Here is a 13,051-nt window from a genome sequence, read left to right as displayed (position 1 = left end):
TCTGATCTGTTTTTGTTCATCAGTTTATGTTGTTCATTATATTCAATAAATGAGTGAGATCATGTGATATTTATCTTTCTCTGAATGGCTTATTTCACTTAGCATAATGCTCTCCAGTTCCATCCATGCTGTTGCAAATGGTAAGAACTCCTTTTTTACCACAGCATAGTATTCCACTGTGTAGATGTACCACAGTTTTTTAATCCACTCATATGCTGATGGGCACTTAGGCTGTTTCCAGATCTTAGCTATGGTGAATTGTGCTGCTATGAACATAGGGGTGCATATATCTTTTCTAATTGGTGTTTCTAGTTTCTTGGGATATATTCCTAGAAGTGGGATCACTGGGTCAAATGGGAGTTCCATTTTTAGTTTTTTGAGGAAACTCCATGCTGTTCTCCACGATATTATATTTCTTACATATGTTAGTTGCATAACCTTTAATCACCTCTTCATGTGACTACAATTTTGTAATACTTTTCTTTCTGTACAGAAAATAGAAATATAATTCAGCCCTCTCTAACATGAATGATTGAAAAGTGTTTTTTGGTATCTGAGATTCAAAAATCATTTGAATCACACACAGACACCCTGACTCTTTGTAGTACAGCTATAGGTTTCTCCTCTACTACTACAAGAATTTTGATAAATTCTAGTTTATATAATTCCTATCATAAAAGAAAAAACTCTGCAGGCTTTTCTTCTATGCATTGCATTATCAAGAATATTCATGACAGGAGAGAACTCCAATTTGGTCAGGCATAAGTGAGAGTCAAAGGCAGCACTGACACAATTTTATTCACCAGGCTTCCCTACAGGGGTTCTTACTGCCTGCAGGATGCAGGTATGGGCCCTGTGGCACAAGGTTGTCAACCGATGGTCATTGGTGCCAGCTCAATGCCAACAGGAACCCCCAATTTGTGGTGCAGTGAAGGACACTTTATTCTGTGTAAAACAGCTCAATAGTGATTCAGCTCAGCTGTGAAAACAGCACAGCTGTGAGGCAGCCCTGGGGCCGGGCCCCTCTCCTGCTAGACAGCTCTGTTCCTCTCCCCAATAGTCTGCTCTGCTCTGCTCCTTGCCTGTCTGCTATGTGCTGCGCTGGACTGCCTCTCTCTACTTTGGTTTCCTTCACTCTGTGCCAGTCATCTCAGGCCTGTGCTGTTCTAGCAAAACACCTCTGGTGTTTCAGCTCCGCTAGGGAAGCACAGTCTTCAGTGAAGGGAAAAGTGTGCCCCCAGAGTTAGAAAGCTGGTTTATATGGATAGAAGTCCCTGACTCTGGTCCCTGATTGGCCTGTCTTCATGTAAATGAGGACTCCAAATCCTTACAGTTTGATTGGTCCAAAAGGCACTGTCCTGATTGGACAAAATAGAGCCACTCTGAGTGGTCTGAGCTCTGCAGCCCCAATTGGATGGGGAAAGCCTCAGTCCTATGGGTTGAAATAGGATTCCAGGAACTCCTTTATAAGGGCTGGCTCAATGGCAGAACACAGTGCAGGCAGGCAGTTCAGTGCAGCCTTCTTCCCGAAGTGCAGTTTGTATGAGAGGGCCCTGTCCAGAAACGGCTGCTAGGCTCTGTTTTGTTTTTATTTTATTTTATTTTAGCCCATTTAGCCACCAGAAGCCCTTCTTAGTATGTGTCTTCTTTCTCAGGGTTCACATTTGGTGCCACAAGGTCATGCAAGATTGTCCCCTTGTCATGACCCAAGAGGAGATGATGTTGCAGGCAGTAGGAGGAATACTGACGCCATTACTACACTAGCACAGCTAGCGATTATGTGACTATACTCAGAGTTGATTGTAAACCCTGTATCCCAACAAAATCCAATATAAATGTACTTCTCCCAAAAGCTTTCCCGTAGCTGTGTCCTAAAAATACCCACAGCCACTCAACACCATGTAACTGAAAGGGAAGTGTGATAGCAGGCAAGACAGAGTGAGCGGGAGTCACTTTTTTCGCTATTGTTAAACATCTAACAGCTTCTCTTCAAGTGTCTCAGTTATGTCCTTTGTCCATTTTTCTCTAGAAGTGACTGTCATTTTCCCTATTGATTTTTTTAAGTATTATCAATCTTAACACTTTGGCTTGTTATATTTTAAGACGTGTAGAATGGTCCAAAAGTCACTCTGAGAACTTACTCACTACAAAAACATGTGACCATGTGAGTACTTTGCTAGAGCACTTTCCAGAACTTGCCAAGGGCTGTGCTGGGGTGGGGCCTGAAACAGGCTTCATTAGCCTTTTGAGAAATTTGTCTCTGGCTCAGACCGAGAGAACAGAGGTTCTGATGAAATTTTAAGAGATTGCTGTCAGTGAGAAATCAGTCCCTCCATAGCTCCCTTTTGCTTCCCCAGTTGTTCCTTATCTTTCCCTTCTGGTCCCAGTATTACACTGTGGCTTGTGTGGTGGGTAGGGATGGAGGAGGGCACTCTGGGATTGACTCGAAAAGACAAATCCAGACCTCGAGGTCTGACATTTGGGCTGAAGATTTCTTTGAGACTTGATTTCTGCTTCATTATGGTCTTGGAGTTCCCTCTGCAGGGTATGAATGAGAAGAGAAATACCTATAGGAAAAGAAAACTATACTAACACTTTACAATGGCATCCTGAACAGCTGGACAAAGGAATTAAAATAGCTCATGGGTATTAGATTTCTCCCAAGGCGAACAGCCCTACATAGCAGCGAGTGCTGCGGGCCTCCCTTACTGCCTTAGTTGTCTGTCTCTAAGTGGACAGCCATTCCCTTTTGCTTTATGAGAATGTTCAAAAACCTGCTTCTTGAGAAATGTCTGCATCACAGGTAGATTTGAAACCCTCCCCCTCCCCTCTACCCCATTGGAATCTTCCCTTAAGTCCTTTCAGATGACTGGTTAAAATGTAACTTTTTCTCTGGAACAGACCATTAACCAGGTTTAGCGTCTAAAGTCAATTTAGCAGTCTACTTACAGTACTGATGAAATGTGAGAAAAAGACAGGCAGGTTTTGATGCTAACAGTCTAGAAAGCCAAGGGCAGTGAGGTGATAGGAGGGTGTCAAGAAGAGCAGAAAACCAATCACCTTTCACAATTTAACCTAGATTGAAATGTGAACCTTTATCTTCTCATATTGTCCTGTTACCTGCTGGGGTATGATTTCAACTCCGCTTGCTTATGACCTAAGTGACGTTTTAATCCACTTTTTAGGACCCAAACAATGTTGCTTCAATATATGCAAGAAGTAAGTCTTGCCAGGATGCCATCCTTCTACGTTTGTTGTCTTTGTAAAGTAGTCAGCTGCCCAGCTGCGGAGGGGCCCTGCTAGGGGCCTCACAATAAGAACGTCGTGGAGAAACAACTATGGCAAAGGGCATCTAGACTATAAATATTGAGCATTTGTGGGGACTATTTGGGAGTTGCAGTTTGCACCAGGTGACTCTTCGCTAACCTAACAATTTTCTAAAAACCCTGGGGGCATTGACAATAGACATTGGTGAGGAGCCACCCAAAGACTCAGTGAAAGAGATCTGCCCACCCACCAACCCTGACTTCTCGTTCCCAGGCAACGTGCTATAGCAACGGGAAATTTCACTTTTGTAAGCAGCTGGAAACCAGCTCTTGGTTGAACACAGACCTTCCTGAGGGCCTGCTCTCCTGAGGGCCTCCCCACTACAGAGGTACATCTCGTATTAAATTTGGAATTTGTTCCTTCACTTCCCCTTTCCTAGAAGAATAGCATGATTAAGCTATCATTTGTTTAAAGTATGTTATTTCTTTGTTTGGCTTATTAAGAAGAGATAACATCTCATATGCTATTATCTTGTGAAATTATTATAATTCCCACAGTGAACCTGTGCTAAATAAATTGCTGGCAAATACAGAATCAGTCTCTGAGTATAATTTTGTTGCATCCCCAAAACAAAATCAAAACACTTGGGAAGGAATATTACTTATTAAATTAGGAACGTAAGAGAAAAAAATTTAATTTGAAAATTTAAGCAACTCAGTTAAGGTAAAGCATCATTTAAATTACATTTTTCTTGTATCTGGCGGTGGGGCGGGCAAGGGGGAGACAAACCTAAAATCCCCCACTGCCTAATTAGCATGTGTAGAAACACTAGACAGTAGAAACTAAAGTATATGACCAAATAAAAAGAAAGGTTCCCTCTCACCCCAATTATCCCTCGGAAAATGGACAAATATATTCCTTCCTTACTAATATATTATTTAGAACAAAGACTACCTTGAGAAAGTCACATAGTCTGGAAAGTGGCTTAATCAGTGTTCATTTGCCATGCTAACAGAATAGGTGGGAAGCCAAAGAATTGTTTTCAGTTCAATTGAGGTATAATTTACATATCATAAAATTCACCTAGTTTGTGCATTTTGGTAAAGCTTAGTACATTTATGTAGTCTGGCATATAGTCTGGCATTTATATAGTAATGTATTAGAGTTAGACCAATTCCATTATCCCCAAAATGTTACTAACCCCTGCTGCCACCCACCTCAGCACCAGGCAACCACTTATTTGCTTTCTATCATCAAGTTTTGCTTTCATAGATGTACAAATAGAATCATACAATGTACTCTCTATCCTTGTTCCTTTGACTCACAGAGGGTTTTTGAGATTTACCCATGTTATTGCATGTAGTAGTTTTGTACTTAATTTCTTATTGGGATAAAACATACCATTTAATCATAAATTTGCCATTGTAACCATTTTTATTGTGTTTGTGACATTGTGATTAATTATAAGAATATGTATTTGGTCTTTGTCCCAGTGTCTGGCACAGAGCTCCTAAAACTGAATTTCCTGAATGAGGAGAACAATGAATGTCTTTTGTTATGTTAATGAGATGACTTTTGGAAAGCCCCTAAATCTTCTAAGAATGAGGGCTGGGTGCCAAGTGATTGGAGGGGTAGAATTTTCAATCCCCCATCTGACCTCCAGGGAGCAGGGAGGGGCTGGAGGATGAATTTATTGCTAATGGCCAATGATTTAATCACTTGTGACTAAATAATGAAGCCTCACAAAACAAACAAACAAACAAAAAACTTTAAAGGACAGATTTGGAGAGCTTCCAGGGTGAAGGTGAGGAGATCTGAGGGAGAGTGGCACACTTGGAGAATATACCTTGTCCAATGTATGCACTCTTCATGTGGCTAGTGAATCATATATTTTAATATTGTTTGTAAGAGCTGGTAATCTAATGAGCAAACTGATTTCCCCAGTCCTGCTAGCTCTCTCCCAAATGAATCAAACCCAAGGAGGGTGTATGGGAACCTCTGATCTACAGCCATTCGTTGGCCAGAAGCACAGAGAATAAAAGGATGTCCCTGGTTTCACAGAGGCTGAGGGGTCTTAGAAGTCTTGGTTCACAGAGTCCTTTTTCCTTCACACATGATGTGCCTTGGGTCTTCGTGCCAATCTATTTCTGGAAGTCCAGCCCACCAGCCCTTTGCACATGTGTGGGCAAGTGAGGACTTCTGAATCTACACCTTTCAGGCCCGTTTGAAGTGGAGCTGCATCTGTGTCTAAGGTTCATGACTTTAAGTACATTATGTAGCTGTTTTGAATACCTTGGGCATCTGCTTTCAAGTACAACTTTAGAAAGTTATTAACAGAAAAAGCAGACATTTCCCAAAGTTGTTAACACACATTAATGTTGTGGTTTCAAAATTTAAACCTGATCAAAAAACGCCTTCTAGGTTTAGGCTCCCAAAATGTAGATTAAATAACCTATTATTCAATGTAAACTGCTTATAAAATGGAATTCTCTTTGGATGGGAACTAAATCTTAAAGCTGTATTTTGATGAATGATGTTTCAATTACTTAACAAATGAAAACTTTAATTCTCACTGAACTATATAGAATTTTTAATTAAAAGCATCAACTAGAATGTTTTTAAAGTTAAATTAAGTGCATTGTTTGGTATAAAATATTTTCAAGTTTCCCCATGTCTCTTTCAGTTTTTTCTAAGCACAAACCCAGTTAAAGGATTTATAAGTTGCAAAGTTGCATTTTGATGAATTATCAATGATGTTATAAATCTGATTTTCTCAATGTTTGTATTTCTTGTCAAAATTGTTTTGAGGTATTAAAGAGAAAGAAAGAAAGAAAAAGAGACTCTAGTTCCCTAATCTGCTGTCCTCATTTTCCCCTTTTCCTAACTCTGGTTTTTATGTCACTAGAATAAGATGCAATAAGTTTGAAGAAATCTTAATAGTTTTTATAAAAATACATTCCTATTCAAATTTTAAAATATTGTATTAATAAAAAGTTATTTTAATAACTTGCCGTCCATTCCCTATATTCTTAGGACTATATCCATGTTAGTATTAACATTCATAAGACTAAACTGTACATGCGTTCTCTCAAATATTTGAGAGATTATTTTCCATAAAAACGTGAGAATTGCCAGACTACTTCTGTTTTATTCCTTAAGCACTCACTTCTATCAATGCTCGCCACAAACGTTCATGGGATCCCTCTTATGCCAGTGCCAGGAATACAAGGTCAAATAATCCTGGCTCCTCATAAGTTGCTTGAAGGCTTTGTATACTGTCTGTTTTTAATTTGACATCTTGATATGCTTTTCATTTAAAAACAACAAAGGAAAATTAAATTACTTAATCTTAGTATTTTCATTTCTGCAAGGAAATTTTAAAATTTAATTTCTGTTTAAGCTATTCTGCTTTTCTTCCCTTGTCAAAACACACATTCTTCTGATCATTATATTTTCATCAAGGTGTGGTAATAGAAAATACATTCTAATCGAAGTAAAAGTGATTCAATCATTCATTCGTCAACTACCGGTTTATTATCATAGGCCAGGCATTATTCTAGACATTGTGGATATGGAGGTGGAGAAGACAGATAAAGTATCTGCCCTTTGGGAGTTCTGATCCTATGAGGGAAGAAGAACACCATTAGTTGCTTGTCCAGTAACCTCATTCTGCCTTACTCTTAACTGACAGAAATCTGATTTAATTCAGAGCAACAATGTACTCAGTTAAAAATATCTGCCTAGTCTTCCGTGAAGCTAAGGATGGCAAAGTGACTCTTTTTTGGCCATTAAAAAACAATTATAAATTACTAGGTAGGACTTCTTTAAAACTTTTGAAAAACATGCTCCTTTGCCTTTTGCTCTTCACTTTCCACTCCTCTTCTTCTCACCTAGAACATGAAAGTGATGCCTGGATGTGGAGCAACCATCTTCTTCTATGGACATGAATGTCATGTGTATTAGTGATGTAGCAGGAAGCTAGGAGGAAACTAGTTCCTTGATGCCAGCATGGAGACAATGCTTCACTTATTTAGAAATATATAAAGGCTTGCTTGGTGTAGCCATGGTGATAGGGTTTCTGTCATATGAAGCCAAGAGCAACTCTGATTGGGTTTCCTGGAAGCAGACTAAAAAACAGTGCTCTTCATGTAGGAAGATTATTAGGGCATGCCCTTGGAACCAACACCTATAGATTGGGCAAAGGGAATGGATGGGCTATCTTTAAGCCTGGCATGGCCCTTCAAACTTGTTCCAAGGAGATAAGTGGGGCTGGACCGTTAGATGCTCCCAATGACCAGTCATTTTCCTAGAAAGGGAGTATAAAAAGACAGCTCTTTTCAGCTGAGTCACTTTCCTAAAGAGAGCTGACCACAGGAGGCTGTCTGACAGCAGCACTGCCAGTACCAGGGTGAAAAGTCCTTCAGTTATAGAAAAATAAGTATTTTCTCACACCTGCATCTATGGTTATGAGGTTTTTTTCTGCCATTTCTGTTACTTCGATGAAAAATGAGGTAAGGTCATCAGCTGAGAATGGGACGGGAAGGGATTATGGGTTGCTTAGGCAGAGGGGAGATTTAAAATAGCCATAACAGAGGAAAATAATAAACTTTGTAGGGAAACTTAGGGTTACTGAGAGTGCCTATGAATAAAGTGTTGATAGTCAATCCGGTGGAAATAATATTTTCAAAAATTTGCAGGTGAAAAGGTTGATCTAGGTTGGGCTTTAGCCAGTAAAGCACTGTATGATGGGAAGGAGAGAGAGGCAAGGTTGATGACAGCCAACAATTTTGATAGATCATGTTTTAGCACACTAGCATTGAAAAATGCAATATAATCTTCCAACATAAATATAAGATAAGAATAAAATATTTAATTATGGATGTTATCCTTTCAAAATAACCACTGGATACATTGCAGAAATATCTTGTGCAGAAATAGAAAATAATTGTGTTACCTCTAATTTGTCATTAAAAAGCAATCGGTTTTAATTTTATGTAGGAACTTTCAAAGGGGTTCAAAGAATCTGCTTTTTGGTTTATTATGCTTATTAGGCTTAAAATTTCTTGTTTTGTTCTTGATGACTTTGGGTTATTCCTAGGGAACCATAGGACAAAAGGGAACATCTATTTCTCACGTAGGAAAAATAAAATACAAGGATAATCACACTAAAATATCACCATGTACTAAATGTGTGTGTCCTCCCCAAATCTAATGTTGAAGCACTAATCCCTGAGGTGATGGTCTTTTGGAGGTTGGCCCTTTGGGAGGTGATTATGTTTAAGCAAGGACAGGAGAGTGAAGCCCCCATGATGAGACTGGTGATTGAGAAGATTAGAGCTCTCTGTCTCCACCATGTGAGGACACAGCAAGCCAGGAAGAGGGCCTTCACCAAGAGCGCACCCACACTGGCACCCTAATCTTGGACTGCCACCCTCCAGAACTGTGACAAGCAAACGTCTGTTATTTAAGGCACCCAGTATGTACAGTATTTGTTATAACAGCCCAAGATGCCTAAGGCAACTTTCTATTTTGAACGAGAAGTACAATTTGTGCTGCAAATATATGTAAAGTTCTCGATTTTGGAATCAGCTATGTTTACATCTTGCTCATAAAAAGAAATTGAATGTTTATAGGGCATTAAAAGCTGTGATTGTCTCTTTTTTTTAAAGAAAAGATTTATAAAATATATTTATAGCATCACATAGTTTAATGATTTACCTTTCCACAAGAAGATTAAAGAAAAATACTATTATTCACTAGGCTAACTCACATTTATTGTACAAGTCTCAGCTAAATGTCATTTCCTGTGTGAACCCTTTCCTGAACCCCGAATTCAGGCCAGATGCTCTCTCTTGTACATTCCTAGCACCATGAAGTCACTTACCTCTGCTTCCCTGTCTCTCGTTCTACTAAACAGCAAACTCTTTGAGGATGGGGTCATGTCTTGTTCAACAACACATCTCTGATAATTGTATAATACACTTTTAAAATATGTGCATCTATCCCAATCCTGTTCCAGATAAAAACTCTGTATCTGTTATTTCAATGAATAAATAAATTGCCAACATGATAATTGTATAATATATTTTTTAAAATGTCAGGGGTTCTCTCCTTCCTATTTTTAAAATCCAAACAAACAGAAAATAAAGTAAAAGGCCAAAGTTTTAAAAAGTGTCCATGTGTTAAAAGTGTTGGAAATATTAAAAAAAAATTTTTTTTAAACCCTAAAGCAAAACAATGAGTTTTGCCAAGAAGGAAACAAGAATGTGACATTAAAATTAGCATAGCCATTCCAGACTTTGAAAAGACAAATAGCAGAGGAATTTTTGAGAAGGATAATAAAAGGTTTTGTTAATACAGAACTGAATAAGTGCATACACAGTTCAGATAGAGACTTTGTTCAAATCATTTCATTTTATCCAAACCAGCTAGTGAGCCCATTTTGGCACTTTTGTTTGTTGTTGTCTTTGTCCAAAATCATGTGCTCTGAGGAAAACTATGAATTGCTTTAAACATTAACAGATGCTGGATTTAAAGAGTGATCAACTTCTAAACTGCTGATTACCACAGAAAAACTAAATACATATTCTCTGTTTGGTATCAAGTTTGAAGCTATTATACTATGACGAGGTTTCTTATGTTTGAGAAAATGTAAAATATGTGCTATAAAAAGCATGGTTTAAAGACTGTTTGTTCCTCCTTTGTTTTTGCAGTTGGTTGACGTCAACCAGTTCTTGCTAAAATGTACTCAGTACAGTGATAATAGCTAACAGTTACTGAGGGCCTCCTATATGCTAGGTATGATTCTGAGGGCTTCATGTGCATGAATTCATTTAAGCTGCATAATTACTCCATGAGAAGTATTATTCCACCTTTACTGACGAGGAACCTGAATCATGGAGAGAAATTCCCTTAAGGACACAGCTAGTAGGTGGGACACCTGGGGTTTGAACCAAAGCTGTTTGACTTTAGAACCTGAGCTCTCCTTAGTTGCGAGCAAAAGCCAACTTTGTTTAACACAGCAGAAAAGACCGCTATTCAAAGGTGAGTGGGCAGCCCGCAGAGCTTTGGGGAATGCTGAGAAGTAGGCATGAGGCCCAAGAGCCAGGAACTATCTCTGACACCACAGTGCAGAGCTGCTCTGGTGAGAAAATCAGCTCCTGCCACTGGCTATGTCCTAGGCTAGGTGCACTGAGCCTTTTTTTTTTTTTTTTTTTTACATGATCAGGCAACTGAAAGTCTCTCTTTTTATTTTGTATAAAACAAATTTACGATGTATCATATTCACCAATGTCATTCCATTTTCCACTGACGCAGAAAGTTGTACTTATCAGTGTTTAGTGAATAAACTGGGTCACACAGCCATGGTGGGAATGGTTCTCTATAGTGAAATATTGTTTTTGAACTAAAGAGGTGAGAAATGTAGCCACAGGATGACTGTCAGATTTTGCTGTGTTTTTAAAGCCTTGTTATATTTTCCCCATCATGTTTGGAGAGCTGGTGCATGAATCAGAGATGTAAGGTTAGGGTAACAAAGGCTAATTTTGAGGGACAAGGAACCCTAGGGGCAGGGTTCTAATCAAAGATCAGCTGCAGAGGGTTAATCCTTCTTTTCTATGAAATATTTAGGCCTGGTAACCATTCTGTGCAGGAGCATGAAAGTCAACTGTATGCATCACTTCCCAACTCCACATTCAGTGACAATATGATCGTGGCTGGAAATAGGTCATGAGAGGTGTTTACACCATGGAAATTGGCAAATACCTCCAGGACACCAATTGCTAAACATTTGCTCATTAGCCAGAGGTACTATCTACCTAGAATTATTAGTGTGGAAATGGAGGGGTTCATACACAGTATTTCCATTATATAAAACCTAACACTGTATTCCAAAAACAGGATACCTACTGTGCTTATTCACTTAACATTTGAAGGTCATGGAGGAAAATGAATCTCAAGCTCCTTAGAATTTTTAAATGAATAACTAGAATGGTGTCCCCATCAATATACTTTAACAATACAAGTAATTAGATTTCAATGTATTGTATTTCATTAACAATACCTAACAAGCTCAAACATATTTGGGAATGATCTCTTTGAGAATGTTCATTTGAGGGGGATGGAAAAAGGAAAGAGGCAAAAATTAAAGAAATGAATATTCTCAGAAATCTGTAACAACCAGAGCACTAAAATAGAATAAGTCAACCAAGATGTTACTGTATGCAAGTCTCTCTACAACCTGCATAAACTCCCCCTGAACTGCTCCTAATGGGATGGGGTCATTCAATCACACCCTTAGCACAGGCTGTAGGTGAACAAATGAGGTGGTGAGGAGTGTCAGGGAGAACCACAGACTTTGATGGGGGTAAAGGTGTCTAAGTAAATTGTCTACTTTGTTGACAATAGTGGCACCCAAAGATCAAGCGGAAAAACAGAGTTTTAGTTTCCTATTCCTTGTGGTCTCTCTCCTGATCACCCACGGGTTTCCTAGCCTTGGTGAAAGTTACTGACCATCTGCGTCCCATCTGTGAGATGTTATGACAATGCTCAATGTACCATTTGTGTCATGAGCACCCGACATAACACAAGCTAAGCAGACACAAGGGCAGTCATTACCCAGAGTCACATTGAAAATGCTGTCTTAGGATTTCCAGACACATTTTACCCATCACTCCAAACATGAAGGTTAATGATATAGTGGTTTTTTATTGCAAGATTCTAGGACTGCCAAGGCTGATACCATCTGTGACCGACAGGGAGAGTCTTCTGTGATGATTATCTCCATTTCTGAGGGAATGTTATGTCATTATATTGGTCTGCTGGTGCTGCCATAACCAAACACCTTAGACTGAATGGCTTAAATAGCAGCAATTTATTTTCTCTCAATTTCTGAGGAGAGAAGTTAAAAATCAAGGTTCCAGCTGATTTAGTGTCTGCTGAGCCCTCCTGGCTCAGAGATAACTACTTTCTTGCTATGTCCTCATGCATGGAGGGACAGGAAGAGAGAGAGAGAGAGAGAGAGAGAGAGAGAGAGAGAGAGAGAGAGAGAGAGTAGGGTGAGGGGGGAGGGAGAGAGATCAGGTGTCTTTTTTTCTTAATTTATCTTTATTGTTGAAAATATTACTATGTCCCCCTTTGTTCCCCCATTGACTCCCTCCACCCTGCTCCTGCCCCCTCCTAAGTTTTCACTCCATTATTGTCTGCCCATGGGTTATGCATATGTGCATACAAGTTCTTTGGTTAATCTCTCCCCCTCCACCCTACCCCCTCACCTTTCCTCTGAGATTTACGTCTGTTCCATGCTTCCACATCTCTGGATCTATTTTGTTTGTCACTTTATTTTATTCATTAAATTACACATATAGTGAGATCATGTGATACTTGTCTTTCTCTGACTGCCTTATTTTGCTTAGTATAATACTCTCCAGGTCCCTCCATGCTGTCTCAAAGGGTAAGAGATCCTTCTTTTTTACTGCTGCATAGAATTCCATTATGTAAATGTACCACAGCTGTTGTGAATGTTTCCCTCCACGTCCCGCGTGGTTCAGGGTTCAGGATCTGGAAGAGGAGCCACACACAAATGAAAGAGAAATGGCAAGAGATAACTTGGGAATATTAGGGGACCAGGCGGGTAAGTCCAACTCAAGAGGAAGGACTTCCACCGATGCTCAGGCCGCACCAACCATTTTATAGTCAGAGGTAAACAAGGTAGTGGTTACCATAGTTACACTGTTCTTGTGAGTTTCACTTGTTTTGACCATAGTTACACTTCCTGCACTTCCCT

This window comes from Myotis nattereri (assembly GCF_964212035.1).
Source record: "Myotis nattereri genome assembly, chromosome: 6".
NCBI lineage: Eukaryota > Metazoa > Chordata > Mammalia > Chiroptera > Vespertilionidae > Myotis > Myotis nattereri.
The sequence above is the reverse complement of the archived record's forward strand: the minus strand, read 5'-3'. Positions refer to the sequence as shown.